The sequence below is a fragment of the Brachyhypopomus gauderio genome, chromosome 7, assembly GCF_052324685.1.
Source record: "Brachyhypopomus gauderio isolate BG-103 chromosome 7, BGAUD_0.2, whole genome shotgun sequence".
NCBI lineage: Eukaryota > Metazoa > Chordata > Actinopteri > Gymnotiformes > Hypopomidae > Brachyhypopomus > Brachyhypopomus gauderio.
Window position 1 is genome coordinate 2,104,302 of NC_135217.1, and position 12,683 is coordinate 2,116,984.

The 12,683-nt window shown below is 44.7% G+C and overlaps 1 protein-coding gene across 1 annotated transcript in view; it reads right to left on the minus strand.

Moving 5' to 3' along the window:
* Positions 1-12,683, minus strand: part of LOC143518418 (uncharacterized) — a 44,518-nt gene that overhangs the window by 8,279 nt on the left and 23,556 nt on the right. The window lies entirely within an intron of this gene.

A 12,683-nucleotide genomic window follows, 5' to 3' on the forward strand; every position in this document is an offset into this window, starting at 1 on the left:
CTAGTGTGTCTGTAGTTGTAACTGGTGAATCCAGGGACGTGTGATAACATTCGCACCAGGGCTGAAAAGGTTGAAGATGAAGTTGTAAACTCTTGTCGTTTGAGTCTACCCTTAGCCCATGTTAGAAAATAACATGTATTTTTACACTCATTTTCGCCGCTGATGTATTTATTGTTTCATTAAGACGTAATGGTTTTGACTGAGCCATCTGGAATGGCGAAAGCGGCTTCTCGCGTTTACGATCTGGCTCCATACATTGAATCCATTGACAAGACAGTCAAAAAAAATTTTTTTAATGGATTTTACTATATTTTACGGAGCCCGTAAGGTGACATCTTGTAAAAAAAAATAATAACGCGTGGCCACAACTTATTAACGCATGTGAACGAGATACTAATGTCGCCTTTCACATGCGGCAACAAAGTTTTTTTTTTCACAGCAAAGCAAGTAGATCTCGGGGATGTTCGCGAACTGACTGCCCAAGGAAGGTAAACCTGGCTTTATATAAAGTAATACTTAATTATCTTGTTCGCACGCGTTAATTATCTTGTTCGCACGCGTTAGTAAGTCGTTCACACCCGTTAGTAAGTCGTGGCCAGGCGTTATTAGCCTATATTTTTACATGATGTCACCTTACGGGCTCCGTAATATTTGGTATCACCTGTCGCTGTACCCCCTTACACCAGCAGCCACCCCCCCCGTCGCCGTATCCCCATGACGTCCCATGCCCCGCCCCCCGGTCTTCTCACCTTTTTAACCCCTGACCCATTTTCATGCCTGAGCTTTAAATACACGCATGTTAACGAGAGGAGAACTGTGACGTCAGGAGGTGAAAGTGAGGCGGATACGTTTTTAATATCCATAACAAAGAACAGAACAGAAAGGTTCACTTTAAATGGGCTCAGATAGAAAAGCCAAGAACAGCAAAGTAGCCCTGAACTACAAATGAAGCGCGAATAAAGTCCTTAAAGCGTTGTGCAGGGCTGGCGCAGCAGTTACTTGTCTTCGGTGCAGGCTAGTCGAATAATCTGCATTGGACGACGGGACCTGTGGAGGCTTTAAAGGGCAGAGGTAATGTGCTGCAGGTGTGAACGATAAATGAGAGGGCGTGTCATTACGTGGGGGACTGTGAACGGGGGGAGGGGTCAAGCAGTGACATAATGTGCTGTGGGCGTCTCCCCTGTGCTTGAGGACAGGCCTACCATGACAAGAACAAGATACAACAATAACCATATGTGACATTTCATTTAATGAGATTCATTGGCAGGGGACCAAATCCTTTTAAAGCATCTCTCTGGTTAGAGACTTTGGTAAAAATATTCACATTTAGAGGAAATCCAATCTTTTCTGCCTGATAGTTATAGAGAGTTCTTATTTATTATTTGTATTAAGTATGTAAGATAGCATTTACTGTTTTAACAGGAAAAAAAAAAAAGTTCTGGAAAAAAAAGTGAAGGTAAGTGATGTTTTTTATTGCGATGCCTGAATACAGTAACAGTGATCATGTCATGTGATCATGTTCCCTGTGTCATTTTCATCCATCCATCCATCCATTATCTGAACCGCTTAATCCCGCTAGTCAGGGTCACGGGGGGCTGGAGCCAATCCCAGCATCTCCGGGCGAAGGCAGGGTACACCATGGGCAGGTCGCCAGTCCGCCGCATGGCCAACACACACTCACGCACTCACACCTACGGGCAATTTAGAGTGATCAATCAACCTAACACGCATGTCTTTGGACTGTGGGAGGAAACCGGAGTACCCGGAGGAAACCCACGCAGGCACAGGGAGAACATGCAAACTCCACACAGAGCAGCCCAGACCGAGAATCGAACCCAGACTGCCTTGTTGTGAGGCGACAGCGCTAGCCTCATTTTCATATATATATATAATAGTGCTGTCAATTCCAGGTGCCGCGATTAAAAGTCCTCACCATGATTTTGCTCAAGCTTTCAAGCTTTGCCTGAGCAAAATCCTGGTAAGGACTTTTAATCGCAGCACCTGGAATTGACAGCACTAATATATATATATATATATATATTAGTGGTGGGACTTTAACGCGTAAATTTTGATTCATTCGTTACAGGAAAATTAACGAACTAAAAAAATTAACGCATTTTAACGCATGAGACACTTTCGCACCGTGGACTGTTTCTCAGTGCACGAGTTCCAGGCATACAGATTATATGGACACACAATAAGATGAGCATGATGGAGATTACTGAAGAGGCTACGCTGGTGGATGGGAAATTTAAATATAAGAAACTTCCAGATGGAAGTACAAACAAAAATAATGTTATTTGCACTTTATGCAAGAAGGAGTTCGCTTATCACAGGAGCACTTCCACCCTTCGTTACCACCTCAACGCGAAGCATGTTGGGGCTAACGCGCAGGTCAGTAATGATTTGCTTTGAGCATGCAGAAGACCACTTCTAGGCACTATGGAGATGCCTGTGTAGAGGACTTTATGGCTGTGGCAGAGGCCTGGGAATTTTATTTAATGTTGTTTAATTTTGGGAGTTTTGCTCAGGATATTGGAAGAATAAGAATTGAAGTAAATCAGAAGATGTTTTTTAATACCATTTTAGATTGTATACTTTTTTCTTTAATTTCCCAGGCCTCTGCCACAGCCCTAAAGTCCTCTGCCACAGGCATCTCCATAGTGCCTAGAAGTGGTCTTCTGCATGCTCAAAGCAAATGACTGGATCTTCCATTCATCATCTATAATATGAGCTGTCACACCAAGATAATTCTTGTTGCTAACAGAGGTCCAGTGATCCCCAGTCAGAGCCACATTTGTGGTGCTCTTCACAATAACCTGTTTTACTTCCCTTTCCTCATTATACAGCTGCTGGATTTTCTTCGACATTGTCTTTCTGGATGGCAGTTCATAAATTGCATCAGTTGACACAATTTGCAGCGCTTCTTGTAAGCCTTTATTTTCGACCACAGAGAGCGAACAACTCTAAATAATGTGATGCGTCGAGTATAAACGCCTCCGCTGCTCGCGCGAGGTGTGCGGAGTCTACGGTCACCCGCGAAAGTTTAATCCAGTCTTAATGGTCCAATGAAGGTCATTTAAAAACCCGGACATTTCCTCATGTAGCGCTCCTTTACCAGATCTTAGTGGTTTTACACACGGGGTGGAATCACCTATAAGAGCGCCCTGGGTTCACTAGTTTTATATTAAATATGACATATATCTATTCTAGAGATCTTAAATTTACAATGGCGGTGCCTCCAATTTCTACTAGGGCTGTATTCACACTAGTCCTCTTTCCCTAAAAGAACACACAAAAAAACAAACACTTTAAAGACAGTATGGGATGCAATTGACTTGTATTTTAATATACCCAGGACTAATAGATATGATTAGTTAAAATCATTATAAATTATAATGTTGATCTTCAAGTATAGACTATTAATTTTTTGTATAAATTTTAGCAGAATACTGTATAATACATTTGGTGTATTATTATTCACAGCACCAACAATTGACAATGGCTTAACCCAATTTTAGTTCTAAATAAAATATCACTTATATTTATACTAAGCCAACTTCCTCAGGGTATAAAATAATACTCTTGACTCCCAAAACACTGATGAAATCAACACTGTAACCTTAACTGTGTAGTGGGCCCACACAGACACACACACACACGCACACACACACCGGCATTCAAATAGTTAAAACACTCGTTGCAGGCCTGGAAGCGTCGCTAGCGTGCATGGTGGCAAAACTGCACTGGCCTCTTCACTCTCTCGAGCCAAAACAAAAAGATTGTAAAATAAAATAAACCGTAGCTTTATTTTAGCCTGGGTTATTTTAGCCCCCGGTTAGCCTGGGTGGCTAAGCTAGCAGTACAGTCTCCCGCAGTGCTGGCGGAAGTTCGGCTGGCTAACCGAGGGCTACTCGGGCGACGGGGGTTAGCCTGGGGTGGCTAAGTTAACAGTACAGTCTCCCGCAGTGCTGGCGAAAGTTCAGCTGGCTAACAGGTTGTTCTGAGTGTCCGGAGAACGGGCGGAGTCTTGAACCTGATCGGACTCTATGAAGCTTGGCTTTGCTAGCCAAACATGTCCAGCGTTAGCTATCCCCACGATGCTTAGTGCTAACCTTGGCTAAGTTAACGCGCACCTTGGTGAAGCTTACACTATTGCCTTCTCACAGTCGAACACAAATGATAACAACATTACCGTCATTTCACTCATATTACAGCAGCGTATATTTCATTTGGTGTGATATATCGAGCTGATAAACACAACTGTACCACTAAACTCTTGTCCCGTTGGCCACGGAGACGATCCAACTCCTCTCTTCTCTTCACTCTCCCCCCTCACTTCTCCCTCACCCCACTCTCTTTTTCCCGCCTCTCCCAGACCCGCCCACTTGCCCAGCAGGCCCACAATGCAGAGATGAGTGACAAGATAATACAGAATAACAGCAGGAAAATATATTTTAACAGACAGTGAACATAACAGTAGCTTATCTGTAGGAACAATTATATGAACTATAAGGAGAATAACTTATTTTGCAGATTACTGCTGTTAATTACTTCTCTGGGTTACACTCACTTAAAAAAAAAAACCCGGGACGCCCGGGACAGGATGTGAAATATGGACATGTCCCGGCAAATATGAACGTTTGGTCACCCTATCGTACTAGGAATACATTTAGCAGGTAAGTTATCATTACTGACCTGCACGTTAGCCCCAACGTGTTTTGCATTGAGGTGGTAACGAAGGGTGGAAGTGCTCCTGTGATAAGCAAACTCCTTCTTGCATAAAGTGCAAATAACACTATTTTTGTTTGTACTTCCATCTGGAAGTTTCTTATATTTAAATTTCCCATCCACCAGCGTAGCCTCTTCAGTCATCTCCATCATGCTCATCTTATTGTGCGTCCAGATAATCCGTATGCCTGGAACTTGTACACTGAGAAACATCCCACGATGCAAAAGTGTCTCATGCATTAAATTGCATACATTTTTTTAGTTCGTTAATTTTCCTGTAATTGATTAATCGAAATAACGCGTTAAAGTAACACCACTTATATATATATATATATATATATATATATATATATAACTTTTTCCCCACTTTTCATCTGTTCGGTACACCACTGGTCCTGTATTATACATTATACAGTATGTAGGTTTATGCATTATGTTCTGTTCCTACAAGTTACACCCACAGTTATGAAGTGAAGTCTGCAGCAGATTCTCTTATTTGGTTTTAGACTCCAGTGGGACATGGAGCCCCCGTCCCCACAAGAGGGTCAAATACGTCTCTATCATAAGTGGACAAACACTTGGTTCTCATGAATGTTTTCTGCAAATGCTCCATGAACAAATATCAGATCTACAGAAGGTGTCTACAATGGAGGAGTGTGATGTCATTCTGCTGTTCTGCCCCATTGTGTCTCGGGCTGGAACTGATATTGAAGCAGCACTGAAGCTCATTTCTGAAGCAGGTAACTCTGAGCCTCTTCATTGTGAACACATAAGATATTGGGCACACACTGCTCCATCATGTTTGACAAGATAAAGTCCTGCTCACAACATCAAGTCTTGTTCTCTGTCCACAGACTCCAAACCTGCTGTTCTAGTGGTGCTCCATCACACATTTGACCCATACTGCACTGTACCAGACAGCAGCAGATCTGTAACCAGGAAGAACACGACCACAGTGGACTGTCTGTTCTTTGAGTATCAGGGACTTCTAGACTGTGTAAAGAATAAAGAGGCTCTCAACTGCATTTCAAATTGGATGGAGGTTCAGGGCCTGCTGCACTGTGAGAAGAATAAAGAGGCTCCCAACAGCATTTCAAAGTGGACTGAGGATCAGGTAGTGGTGCTTCATTAGTTAATCCTATATTTTATATAATGGTAATTCATTATTTTAGTCTTGGAATGTAAGCAAGTGTTGTTGGAACTATATACAGATGGATAAAGTACCAGGATATGAAAATATTCTAGAGATTAAAATAATGTAAACAATGTGATTTTGTGTATTAGTCACATGTCATTAATCTTTATGCAGAGGACGACGGGACCTAATTCTGTAAACATCACAAAGGTACAATAAGGTTTAAAAAAGCCAGATTACCTCAGTTTTTAGAACTCATCTCATTGGCTTTGCTGAGAGACAGATGATCAGCGTTTGATAACTTGACACTTATGGTGAGGTTTGTTCTTTGTATTCTGTGTTTGAGATAATTCTTTGTTCCACAGCAAAGCACCAAACACATGAGTGAAGGTAAGTGATGTTATTTATTGCAATGATTAAATGACTCCTTTTGTGTAATGAAAATTATTGTGTTCCTTGTGCCACGTCATATGTTTTTTTATATCCTTTTTTTAAGTCAGTAAAATATATTTGTCCAGCATGAAATTACATATAAAGGTTTATGTGTGATGAAGCAGATTCTCTTATGCTCTTAGATGTCATAGTGACACGGAGCCCCCGTCCCCATCAGACGGTCAAATACGTCTCTATCATAAGTGGGAAAACACTTGGTGTTCATGAATGCTTTCTGGAAATGCTCCACAAACAAATACCAGACCTGGAGAAGGTGTCTACAGTGGAGTGTGATGTCATTCTGCTGTTCTGTCCTATTGTGTCATCGGCTGGATCTGACATTGAAGCAGCACTGAAGCTCATTACTGAAGCAGGTAACTCTGAGCCTCTTCATTGTGAACACATAAGATATTGGGCACACACTGCTCCATCATGTTTGACAAGATAAAGTCCTGCTCACAACATGAAGTCTTGCTCTCTGTCCACAGTCTCCAAGCCTGTTGTTCTAGTGGTGCTCCATCACACATTTGACCCAGACCGCATTGTACCAGACAGCAGCAGATCTGTAACCAGGAAGAACATGACCACAGTGGACTGTCTGTTCCATGAGGACTGTGGATTATTGGAGTGCTCAAAAAATGAGGAAGCACTAAAGAAAGTGGTAGAAAAGCTAAAACCGCAGGTAATATGTTTTAACGTGTTAGTTTTGTGTTGATCTCTGAACCTGAGTACTGATGTCATGGGCAGTCATGGCCTGGTGGTTAGGGAACTGGTCTTGTGACCAGAGGGTCGTGGGTTCGATCCCCAGACCTGAGGCCATGACTGAGGTACCCTTGAGCAAGGCCCTTAACCCTCAATTGCTCACTTGTATAAAAATGAGATAAAAATGTAAGTCGCTCTGGATAAGGGCGTATGCCAAATGCCATAAATGTAAATGTAAGGTCAAGACCTTTGATGTTAGTTTTTGAATGTTATTGATATGGGTGAAACAAAGCACACCTACAGTCTGCAGTCATCCAGAACATTGTGGCTGGTACATGCTACTTCACAGACGAGTGCAGACATCAAGACAACAAGATTTATTTGAACAAAGATTAAGGCAATGAGAAAAAACACTCGGTATTCATCCAGAATAGTCGGCAATACTTTGCATAGTGGAGATGGAAACCTCAGGCATATATAGAAACAGAGTCCAGGGGTGTTGACCCCAATGGGAAGTGATTAACAGATGGTAGAGGTCACTGTACAGAGGGAGAACACACATGATTGAGAACTCAGTTCAGACTCAAAGGTAGACAGGAGACTCCCCACACTGGGAACTGAACAACCAGATTTAAACAAGGAAGGTAATGGAGACAGGTGCAGGGGTGTGGCCAATGATCAGGACAGGTGATGCAGACAGGTGCAGGGGTGTGGCCAATGATCAGTGCAGGTAATGGAGACAGGTGTAGGGTGTGGCCAATGAGCAGAAATATGGTGGGTGCAGATCGAGGAAGTGCAGAAGGAGTAATAATAATAATACATTTTATTTATAAAGCACCTTTCATGAGACCCAAGGACACTGTACAATAAAGCATTAATAATAATAATAATAAAATTTTATAAAATAATAAAATACCAACCAATGATGACATAAACAATTGCTCACTCATATGCTCACCGCTACGCACAGCATGGGCTCTGGAACCCAGCTCCTTGAGAGGGGCTGGACTCTTCATTTCTCTGGAGTTGCTCATGGTGAACGGCGGCGGGCTGGTGTGGGCGTTCTTATAGCTCCCCAGCTTAGTCGTTATGTGTTGGAGTTTACCCCGGTGAAGGAGAGGGTTGCCTGTCTTCGCCTTCGGGTCGGGAGCAGGGCTCTGGCCGTTGTTTGTGCCTATGGACCAAATAGCAGCACAGAGTATTCAGCCTTCTTGGAGTCCCTGGGAGGGGTACTGAGAAGTGCTCCAACAGGGGACTCCATTGTTCTACTGGGGGACTTCAATGCTCACGTGGGCAATGACAGTGTCACCTGGAGGGGCGTGATTGGGAGGAACGCCCCCCCCCCCCCCCCCGATCTGAACCAGAGTGGTACTTTGTTATTGGACTTCTGTGCTAGTCATGGTTTGTCCATAACGAACACCATGTTCGAGCATAGGGATGTCCACAAGTGCACCTGGCACCAGGACACCTTAGGTCGGAGGTCAATAATCGATTTTGTTGTCGTTTCATCTGATCTCCGGCCCTATGTTTTGGACACTCGGGTAAAGAGAGGGGCCGAGCTGTCAACTGATCACTACCTGGTGGTAAGTTGGATCCGCTGGCAGAGGAGGGGGCTGGACAGACCTGGAAGACCCAAACATATTGTGAGGGTCTGCTGGGAATGTCTTGCTGAGCACTCTGTCAGGGAGGTCTACAACTGCCACCTCCGGGAAAGCTTTTCCCAGCTTCCGAGGGAGTCGGGGGACATGGAGTCTGAGTGGACCATGTTCTCCGACTCTATCGTTGAAGCTGCTGTACTGAGTTGTGGCCGCAAGGTCGCTGGTGCCTGTCGCGGCGGCAATCCCCATACCAGATGGTGGACACCGGAAGTACGGGATGCCGTCAAGCTGAAGAAGGAGTCCTATCGGGCCATGTTGGCCACTGGGACTCCTGAGGCAGCTGATAGGTATTGGCAGACCAGGCGTGCGGCGGCTCAGGCAGTGGCAGAAGCAAAAACTCGGAGCTGGGAAGAGTTTGGTGAGGCCATGGAGGAGGACTATCGGTCGGCCTCAAAGAAATTCTGGCAAACTGTCCGGCACCTCAGAAGGGATAAGCAGTGCTCTGTCAACACTGTCTACAGTGCGGGTGGAGAGCTGTTGACCTCGACTGAGGATATTGTCGCACGGTGGAAGGAATACTGTGAGGATCTCCTAAATCCCTCTGTCATGCCTTCCATTGACGAAGCGGAGACTGACGACTCAGTGGCGGACCCGTCCATTACCCAAGTCGAAGTCACTGAGGTGGTTCGCAAACTCCCCAGTGGCAAGGCAGCGGGAGTGGATGAGATTCGTCCTGAGTATCTTAAGTCTCTGGATGTTGTGGGGTTGTCTTGGTTGACACGCCTCTGCAACATCGCATGGCAATCTGGGACTGTTCCTCTGGAGTGGCAGACTGGGGTGGTGATTCCACTTTTTAAAAAAGGGGACCGGAGAGTGTGCCCCAATTATCGGGGTATCACACTTCTTAGCCTTCCTGGTAAGGTCTACTCTAGGGTACTGGAAAGGAGAATTCGGCCGATAGTCGAACCTCGGATCCAAGAGGAACAATGCGGCTTTCGTCCTGGCCGTGGAACACTGGACCAGCTTTATACCCTTCATAGGGTGCTCGAGGGTTCATGGGAGTATGCCCAACCAGTCCACATGTGTTTTGTGGATCTGGAGAAGGCATTCGATCGTGTTCCTCGTTGTATTCTGTGGGGGGGTGCTCCAGGAGTATGGAATCGGGGGTCCTCTACTAAGGGCTGTCCGGTCTCTGTATGATCGGAGCAGGAGTTTGGTTCGCATTGCCAGCAGTAAGTCGGACCTGTTTCCGGTGCATGTTGGACTCCGTCAGGGCTGCCCCTTATCACCGGTCCTGTTCATAATTTTTATGGACAGGATCTCAAGGCGCAGCCAAGGGCCGGAGGGAGTCATGTTTGGAGGCCACAGGATTTCATCTCTGCTATTTGCAGATGATGTTGTTCTGTTGGCATCTTCAGGCCACGACCTTCAGCATGCATTGGGGCGGTTTGCAGCCGAGTGTGAAGCAGCTGGGATGAGAATCGGCACCTCCAAGTCCGAGGCCATGGGTCTCGACCGGAAAAGGGTAGCTTGCACCCTTCAGGTGGGTGGAGAAGTCCTGCCTCAAGTGGAGGAGTTTAAGTATCTCGGGATCTTGTTCACGAGTGAGGGAAGAATGGAGCGTGAGATCGACAGACGGATTGGTGCAGCTTCCGCAGTAATGCGGTCGCTGTACCAGTCCGTTGTGGTGAAGAAGGAGCTGAGCCAAAAGGCGAAGCTCTCGATTTACCGGTCGATTTACGTTCCTACCCTCACCTATGGTCATGAGCTTTGGGTAATGACCGAAAGAACGAGATCGCGGATACAAGCGGCCGAAATGAGTTTCCTCCGCAGAGTGGCTGGGCGCACCCTTAGAGATAGGGTGAGAAGCGCGGTCACTCGGGAGGAGCTCGGAGTAAAACCGCTGCTCCTCCACATCGAGAGGAGTCAGTTGAGGTGGCTTGGGCACCTGTTTCGGATGCCCCCTGGACGCCTTCCTAGGGAGGTGTTCCAGGCATGTCCCCCTGGGAGGAGGCCCAGAGGAAGACCCAGGACACGTTGGCGAGACTATGTCTCTCGACTGGCCTGGGAACGTCTCGGTGTTCCACCCGAGGAGCTGGCTGAGGTGTCTGGGGAGAGGGAGCTTTGGGTTTCCCTGCTCAGACTGCTACCTCTGCGACCCGGCCCCGGATAAGCGGTAGATAATGGATGGATGGATGGATGGATCATTCCAGAGTTTAGGACCAGTGACAGTAAAAGCCCTGTCACCTAGAGTACACATTTTTGCAGATGGAATTGAGTGGGTTTGAATATACACACTGTATTTGTATGCTCACTTGTAGATGGTTTTAGTTACTACATTAATGGACAAACACATTATATTCCCTTTCTAGGACACAAAGAAGTCACCACAGACAAACTCAAGTAAGTGTCTGTTCACGGATTATTAAGTATTTCACAGGTGCTGTGCAAACCCAGAAGGCCACCAGCCTGCATGTACATTCACTCTTTACTGCACTTGCAAACATTAAATTTTGAGTCTCTGTGGCAATTCGAATATGAAATACTATTTATTATGGAACAAGGCAGATGAAGACTTTAAAATCAATCGTCCCCTACAGACTTTTTAGGCAGATTCTCAATGCTAAAGAAGACTTCTTTGGTGAGGTTACCCTTTATAGTATCTGCAATCGCAAAACACACCAAACAACTCATTCAGCTTTACAAATGTCACAACCCCTCATTTACTGATTTGAGAGAACCTTTTTCTTTTCTTTTTCAGAATTTTCTAAAGAAAATATCCTCACAAGGTACAAGTGTTATTATCTATTAATGGACATAACCTTTTTCTGAATGCAAAGTACTGCTCTGGGTCATGGCATAAACACATGCTCATATGAAACCTGTGACGTCGGGTGCGTTGGCAAAGGACGAGACACGAATCCTGACTTGGCAATAGACGACACGTGTATTTTAACAGATAACGCACAGACAGTGCACGTAAAACAGTCAGTGTAAACACTCACAACGTGTAGACTTAGACAACGACGAGCACAGGACACTGCACGAGCGCACATTAAATAGACAAACCACATAAGCCCCGTGTGATTACGAGACGAGCCACAGGTGAGACAAATTATCACAAGACACAACCACACCCACAGAGATCCATAGACGAGTAGACGTAGACGACGTAGACACACGCCCAAAAGGGAGGGGCCGGGGTCCTCAATGTGACAAAACCTTTAATTTAACACAGATGTAGACTTAGTTTCTAGACCAATAATTCATTCTGCAATGCATGGAAGGCAGTAGAATCAACCCTTATAAAGGGAGATTTGGGTGTGCATGCTTGTGGCTGTAACATTTACTAGAAGCAGGGGTGACGCAATTGCAAATAAATGAATATTTATTACAAGAAGAGCGACAAAACACTAGAATGAAACACAGAAAACAGATAGGAACAATACTAAACAATGAAGGGCTAAGACTACAGAACAGGACTACGAGACAACTAGGAAAATTCAACACACATTGGAACATTACTACCATACGCTACATGAACTTAAGGGGAGAAACGTAATATAACAAGGGGAGTAGCGACTAACGGAAATAGAGAAACAAGTAACTAAACAGACCACAAAGGAATATAACTAAACGAGACTACAGAGAAATAAGACCAGCGTAAAACATAACGAAAGGGAAACTAACAATACCATACAAAGTTTCACCAGGACAGACTACGCGGGGCGGGGAGGTAGAGCAATGAGGAGAAAAACGGAGAAAATGAATACACAGCACAGAAATGCACAGACACAAGAAATATAAACACAGTTTGCATAAATGTCTATGGATGTTTGCATGAATCTGTTTCTCAAAAAGTGAATAATGCAGGTAGCAGACATTAAATGAAGTGTTACATTAATGGCAAAGTAATTATATATATGTTAAAGTAATTAACTATTAATATGAACCTTCTTGTGTGTGTTCATAGATGAACAAGAACAGGACCAGCATGAAGCCTGAACATTGACCATTTGATCATATGACAACTTGATCACATGATTTCACAGAGCTTTTTTTAGAAGGGCAATCCATTTGATATA